Source organism: Elephantulus edwardii, unplaced genomic scaffold, assembly GCF_000299155.1.
Source record: "Elephantulus edwardii isolate Elephantulus edwardi_28Jun2011 unplaced genomic scaffold, EleEdw1.0 scaffold00010, whole genome shotgun sequence".
NCBI classification, from domain to species: domain Eukaryota; kingdom Metazoa; phylum Chordata; class Mammalia; order Macroscelidea; family Macroscelididae; genus Elephantulus; species Elephantulus edwardii.
In genome coordinates this window covers 32,987,183-32,994,601 of record NW_006399760.1, presented here as the reverse complement: position 1 = coordinate 32,994,601, position 7,419 = coordinate 32,987,183, and positions in this window count along the sequence as shown.

The window sequence follows — 7,419 nt, the reverse complement described above, 5'->3', positions numbered from 1 at the left end:
CCAACTTTTACAGTCAGAGATAGATCGAACATGCAGTCAAGATGCATTGATAATAATGGGTGACTGGAATGCAAAAGTTGGGAATAGTGAAGAAGAATCGGTGGTCGGAAAACACGGGCTTGGTGACAGGAATGAGGCTGGAGATAGAATGATTGAATTTTGTAAAATCAATGACTTATTCATTGCAAATACCATATGATTACCCAATTTAAAATGGCCAATACCAGTCCATTTCAGCTCACTAATGCCTAGGATATTTATCTTTAGCATTTGATATCCTTTTTTATTACTTCTAATTTTCTTGGTTGTTGTTATTGTTGTTGTTAAGTGCTGTCGAGTCATAGAAGTCTCACAGCGGCCATATAAATGAAAGCCCTGAACACTTGTATAACTTTCATCATTTCTCCAAGTTAATAGATTTTTCCAAAGGCCAGGTATTTCGGACGTGGATGCCATTCCTGCTTCCAATTTTATTTTAATTGGGAAGCTCCACCAATCACTGTCCATCATGGGTAACCATTATCACATTTGACACATCAGTGTCAAAGTGTTGGTTTGTTGATGCTAATTTTCTTAGATTTATAAATTATACATTCCATGTTTTGATTATTAATGGACGATTGCAGTTATTTCTTCTCACTTTGTGTCACGCCACATCAGCAAATGAAAATATCGTAAGTTTCGTTCTTGCTGTGTTGATGAGCAACTCTTTCTCAGCCATGTTTTAGGTGCTTTCCAACCTGAGAGGCTTATCTTCCAGCACTTTATCAGAGAGTATTTCACTGCTGTCCAGAGGGCTTTCAATTTCTCAGAAACAGACTTCTGTTTCCCTTTTCTAATGTATTTAGTCTGAAGCAGTGGTGAGCCCTGTCTACCTGGATGGCCCTGATGGTGTCTGAAACACTAATGACACCTTTTACAGCATTGCAGCAACATGGCAAGCCACCACAGTGTGGTAAACTGACATGTCTGTACACTGTTGCCAAAATGATAAGAAGTTTCAATTGTATCAAGATAAATAATATGATTTCATAAAAATTACAAAAGTTAAATAGAAGGCTGTTTTATTTAAATTCTTTGCTATTTTGTATCATTACTTTAAATTTGCATTTTGCCTTTTATTATAATTGTTAATATACTAGAAGGAAAATTTTTCTTGGGGATATTTATGAAAAACAATTTTAGTTTTTATTTCTATGCTAACTTTACTTTTTGATAAAATATATTTCATTTGAATATCTTTAAAATATGAATTTTTTTGCTTTGCATATAATAGCATTTGTGATATTTATAATACTGTTTAATTTTATATTCTTAACAGTAATAAAAAAGCCTTATATGGAGATCTTGATCATTAGCATATAATAAATGATTTTTCCAAAACAAAGACAAGAAAATATTTCAAGGAATAAATAAACTTAATTTCTTAATTATTTATTAATGTTGTATGTGTATATTAACACAATGTGTATTTATTAATTACCCAAATATTGCTGCTTCTACAATATGTGCAAAAATAATGAAATTCCAGGGTGGGCAGGAAGAAAAGTGCAAAAATGAATGACTGAAAACCCTAAGTATCTGTAAAATTTCATTAAAATTAATAAAAAAATGAAATTCTATAATATTTTCTATTTATCCATAGTTTACTTATATAAAATAGTATTTTTATACATACATTAAAACACCTCCATATTTTCAAGGATTCTTATCAAGGTTGATAAATCAAAGTGTTTATACAATTGTGTAGTGAGTAAGGAAGACTGAAGATGAATCAATGTCTTTGAATTATGATGTTGAAGAGGAGTATTGAATAGTCCTCTGTCCTGTGGACAGACAAAAGAACAAACACATCTGTCTTGGAGGAAGTAGAACAAGGATGCAAAGCTGATGAAACTTTACCACTCATACTTGAGGCATCTTGTCAGGAGGGATTGGTCATTGGAAAAAAATATCATGCAGGCAAAGATCAGAGAAATCAAAGAAGAGGCTCAAAAAATGGATTGATTACAGTGATTGTAACAACGGGGCTCAAATATATCAGAGACAGCGGGGATGGTGTAGGATCAGGCAAGATTCAGGTCCATTGATCATAGGGTCACTATGAGTTGTAGTTGACTCACTAGCACATAACAACAATTAACAGATTGTTAATTACAATAGCTTGCCTCCGGAAACTCTATGAACATGGAGAAACGATGAAAATTATACATTGTTCATAGAGTTGCTATGAGTCATCTACATACAACTCAACAGCACTTAACACAACCCTGTCCTGTGCCAGCCTCATCATCTCTGACATCCTTTTGCCCATTGCTGCAGTAACTATGCCAATCTATCTGGTTGAGGGTCTTCTCTTTTGTTGACCCTTCCCCTTTCTAAGCATGACATCCCTTTCCAAAGAATAGCCTCTCCTAACAGCATATCCAAAGTATGTGAGAGGAAACTTAGTCTTCCTTACTTCTAAGGAGTACTCTGGCTGCACTTTCTCCAGGATTTAGATTTGGGGTTCTTTTGGAAGTCCATGGGATATTCAGTACTCTTCTCCAACACCCAATGCAAAGGCATCAATTCTCTTCTGTCATCCTCATTGTTCAGCTCTCAGATTCATAGCAGGTGACTGGACAAATTTTGATCAAGCACACTTTAATCTTTATACTGACATCATTGCTTTTCAGGACTTTGAAGAAGTCCCTGACTTTCTGAATACCATATGTCTCCTGATCTCCAGACTAATGGTACTAAGTGTATTGACTGTGGACTCAAGTAAGATGAAATCATTGACAATTTCAATCTTTACTCAATCTATCATGTTGTTGTCACATGGCATTGGGTTTCCATCTATAATCTCTCCCTGAGTCCTGCACTCTTTAAGGGTTGGCCTGCACTTTGCTACCATAAATAACATTATTGTTGTTGTGTACTGTAAAGTCAGAACCAACCCATAGCTGACTCTCTGGTGGATTTTCAGAAGCAGTTAATTGCGTGGGGGAAATTGCCCATCCTTCTCTCAAGGAGTTGCTGGTGGCTCCAACCACATGCCTTCAGGATTGCAGCACAACTTCTTGCCACTAGGCCACCAGAGCTCTCTATAAATATTGTTGCGGTTGTTGTTATGTGCCGTCGAGTCGCTTGCGACTCATAGCGACCCTACGTACAACAGCCCTAAACTCTGCTCTGTCCTGTGCCAATCGCACTGTCTCTGACACTCCCATCCCAATTATCCCAGTCACTTAATCAATCCACCTCATAGAGGGCCTTCCCCTCCTGCACCGCCCCTCCACCCTCTCAAGCATGATGTCCTTCTCCAAGGACCGGTCTCTCCTCACAACATGTCCAAAATATGCAAGACGGAGCCTCAGAATCCTTGCCTCCAAGGAGCCACTGGGTTTAACCCTAGAAGTGTATGGTATTCTCAATACTCTTCTCCAGCACCACAGCTCAAAGGCATCAATTCTCCTTCTATCCTCCATGGTCATTGTCCAACTCTCTGATGCATAACAAGTGATTGCGAACACCATGGCCTGTATCAGACGCACCTTAGTCTCTAAAGAGATACCATTGCTCTTCAGCACTTTGGAGAGGTCCCTAACAGCAGACTTTCCCATGGCAATGTTCCTTTTAATTTCCTGGCTGCTGGTGCCAAGACTGTTGACTGTGGAGCCAAGCAAACTAAAGCTGTGTACAATCTCAATCTCTTCACCATCCATCCTGATGCTGCCAATTGGTCCAGTGGTGAGAATCTTTGTCTTCTTGACATTAAATAACACTAGAAGCAAATATATAAATAGTTGCAAGCACTTATTCTACACCTGTGTAAAGAACTTTACACATATCATCTTTGCAAATTTGACAATAACCCATTCTACAGGTGATGAAATTGAGATTCAGATGGCAGTGTCCTTTACCTAAGGTCACCCTGCTAGTCAGTGGAGAGCCAGATGTCTTATTCACCAATTGAAAAGGAAAACTTCTAACCTGAGCCTCATTAGTTCAGGTTTTTACAAAGTGGGTGTAGCTACTGCAGTGGCAGAAGCAGGCTCCTTCGGGCACCATACTTTCTGAGATCAACCCAAGGCAGAACATTTGTTAGCAGAATCTTATTGTTGGACTCTTCAGAAAAAATACCTACCCAGGTTCCTGCTTATCTGGATGTATGTCTCACTCTTTCTCAGGAGATTGACCATGGAAGGTGGCTCCTGGTTTTCTACAGACCTGCCAGCACCCCACTGTTCTCTTTACTTTTCATTCTCTTTCGTGTCTGGACTTCAAACCTCTCCAGAGCAATGAGATGAAACAGCATTTCATCCCCATCCTATGTGAAAAGAGGAACAAAAGATCTTCTCAGCTAAGCCTTATCATGAACACACTCAAACCCTGTAGGAGAATGGAGCGTGGATTATAGATGAAATGTAAACCCATTTTTGCAGGAATTAGGCAGTTTACAAATGAATGCAATATGTGTGTTTGGACAACAGCTACCTTGGGGCCCTCATGGTTGTAATGAAAGTCTATACATCAAAGCTCTTTAAAAGCCTCTTGGATTCAAGAACATGCAAACTGACCCCTTCTCCACTGCTTCTTGTATAACCACAGCGAGAAGTGGAAGGGGGGGGGAGAGGAACCGGCATCAGCAAGTGCTTGACAACTGGGGGAGTCTTGCAGGTAGCCAGATCCCAGAGGCCCTCAGCTGCCTGTAAAATTGACCTTCCTGGATGGTCCTGCTCCTCTCAGGAGTGAGGAGAAGCATTGTCCCGCATTCTTTTCAGATGGTGTTCAGAGTAAGAGGAGCAACTGCAGTCCTCAGAAGCAGCAGGTCTCAGAGTGCGGTGTGTGGACCACGGGAGGCCTCCTGGGGTCCACAGGTAAGAACTTTCAGAGGTCCATAGGTTGGACTATTGTCACAATAACAGTCATATGCCATTTTCCTTTTTCACTTTTATTCTCTTTAGGGTTCACAGTGGTTCTAGAGTCTGACATGACGTATGATATCACCACAGACAGAGTGCAAAGGCAGATAATGAGACTCCATCCGTCTTCCAGTAAGTCAGACAGGAGAGAGATTTGCAGAAATAGAAAAATGGTACCATTCTTTGCTGCTGATTTTTTGTTGTTTGGGAAAGTAGAGCTATTTTTTATAAACTATGTCGTTTATGCTAGTATATAATGAGTTTATTATCATTACTTTTTAATGAATTAATAAATATTTTAAAAATCTCTCAGTTTTAATTTCTAATAGAGTAAACATCAATATAACCCACACAAATGCAAGTTGTCTGGGGTGCACAATGTTTTCTAAGAAGGCAGAAGGGCCTTGAGAGCAAACAATTTGAGAATAACTGAAGCTACTGGTGTAAAGTTTTGGGGGTCCTTATTATGCACCTAGTCTTCATTTCCACAGGATAAATAAAGGAGCCCAGACTTTTGTTGTTGTTGTTGTTGTTATGTACCATTGAGTTGGAACCGATCCTTCAGTGGGTTTTCTGTGGGAGTAAATTGCATGGGAGGAGAGGCCCATCTTTCTCCTGTGGAGCAGCTGGCGAATTCGAACTGCCTACTCCACAGGTAAATGATGGGCAATCTCCGACATGATTTACAATCTCTGAAAATCTGCTGGAGGGTCAGCTGTCAGTTATGAGTCAGTTGCAATTCAGTGTTGCATTAAAACCAACAAGAATAACAAATTGTGTGTATATAACAAATATATAGACTACATAAGGAAGAAAATCACCATCATTATTCATCATTTTGCTATCGAGTTGAAATTAGCATTTTGCTCCGGTGAAGCCACCAGTGGATTTGAACCTGTAGAGAGGCACAGCCTTTGGGTTAGTAAGTAGTACAACTCCCTACAGACTCCCATCCAAGCTTCCAAGAAAAGAACCACCCTTCAACTAGGAATGAGGAAAAGCAGCTTTTATCTCTCTTTTTAAAATGAGTTCCTCTGAGCACTGATTCTGAGAGTTATGTACCCTCCTTCGCTAAAACAAAGGTCTTGAGGTCAAGTGTGCTTGAGAAATGTTAAAAAGGTTTCTTTAATACACATCTTTTTCAATCCTTTAACACATGCATTAACATATACACCTTGAATATCCTGATACGTAGACATTATACTGCAGAAGGACAAGTGGACCTTTAATCACTCAGAATTTATCCAGAGCCCCCTGGTGTACTACCCATGTGGGCAGCTGTCTTTCAGGCATGCAGGGTGAGCTTGGTTGTAGGGTGGGAGTGAGCTAGGAGCATTTACTCCACCTGATGCATGAAGAGGTGGGTGTGGGGAGCAAGAGGTGAAATTTGAACCTTAGAGTAGACTTTGGAAGGAGGAGTAGAAATGCAGATTTTCTAAAGAACTGAGTGGTACAGAGAGAAAAGAGATGAAAAAGCAGCCAAGTCTGTGGCAGGTGTCACCTGATTTACCTAGCCTATCATTGGACAGGATGCTAGAATGGCATTTCTATCATGGCCCATGCAGAATTGCATGCCCCTGCTTACTCCCTAAGGGCCATGCATTTGTCCCTACATTCCTGTTATCTTCAGTGCAATTGTTTTTATGTGCTGTCAACCAGACTAACGGTGACCCTATGAACAATAGCTCTGAACCCTGCCCTATCTTGAGCCAATCTCACTGTCTCTGACACATCTGCCCCCATTAACCCAGTTCCTTTGTCAATGCATCTCCTTCAGAGTCTTCCTCTCTTGCACTGACTCTCTATCCTTCTAAGCATTATGTTTCCAAGTACTGGCCTCTCGTGGCAACATGCCCAAAGTATGTCAGAATGAGTTTCAAAATCATTGCCTCCAAGGAGCAACCTGGATTCACCCTCTCTAGGTACATCTGTTTGTTCTCTTGGCAACTCATGATTTGTTCAATACCCTTCTCCACTAAAACTCAGAGACATGAATTCTTCTTCTGTCATTTTTAGTCATTGTTCAGCTTTCAGATGCATAGTAACCAATTGAAAAGATTATGACCTGAATCAGGAGTACCTTAGTCTCCAGACTGACATCATTGCTCTCTAGCACTCTGGAGAGGTTCCTGACAGTAGATTTCCTAAAGCTACTCATCTTTTGACTTCCTGACTGTTAGTGCCACAAGTGTTGATTGTGGATCCAAGTAAAACCTCAATCTTTTAATCTATTAATAACCTCAATATTTTTTCCATCTATCATGATGATGCTAATTGGCCTGGTGGTGAGAATCTTTGTTTCTTTGATTCTGACATGTAATCTATATTGAAGGCTGCAGTCAGGCCTGGACCTTCTGCTTCAAGTCTTCCTCACTTTTAGCAGCAAAGCTGTGTCATCTGCATAAACAGGTTGTTAATGAATCTCCCTTCAATCCTGATGTCGCATTCTTCTTCATAAAGTCTAGCCTCCCAGATGATCTGTTCTGCATATAGATTGAGAAATTATGGA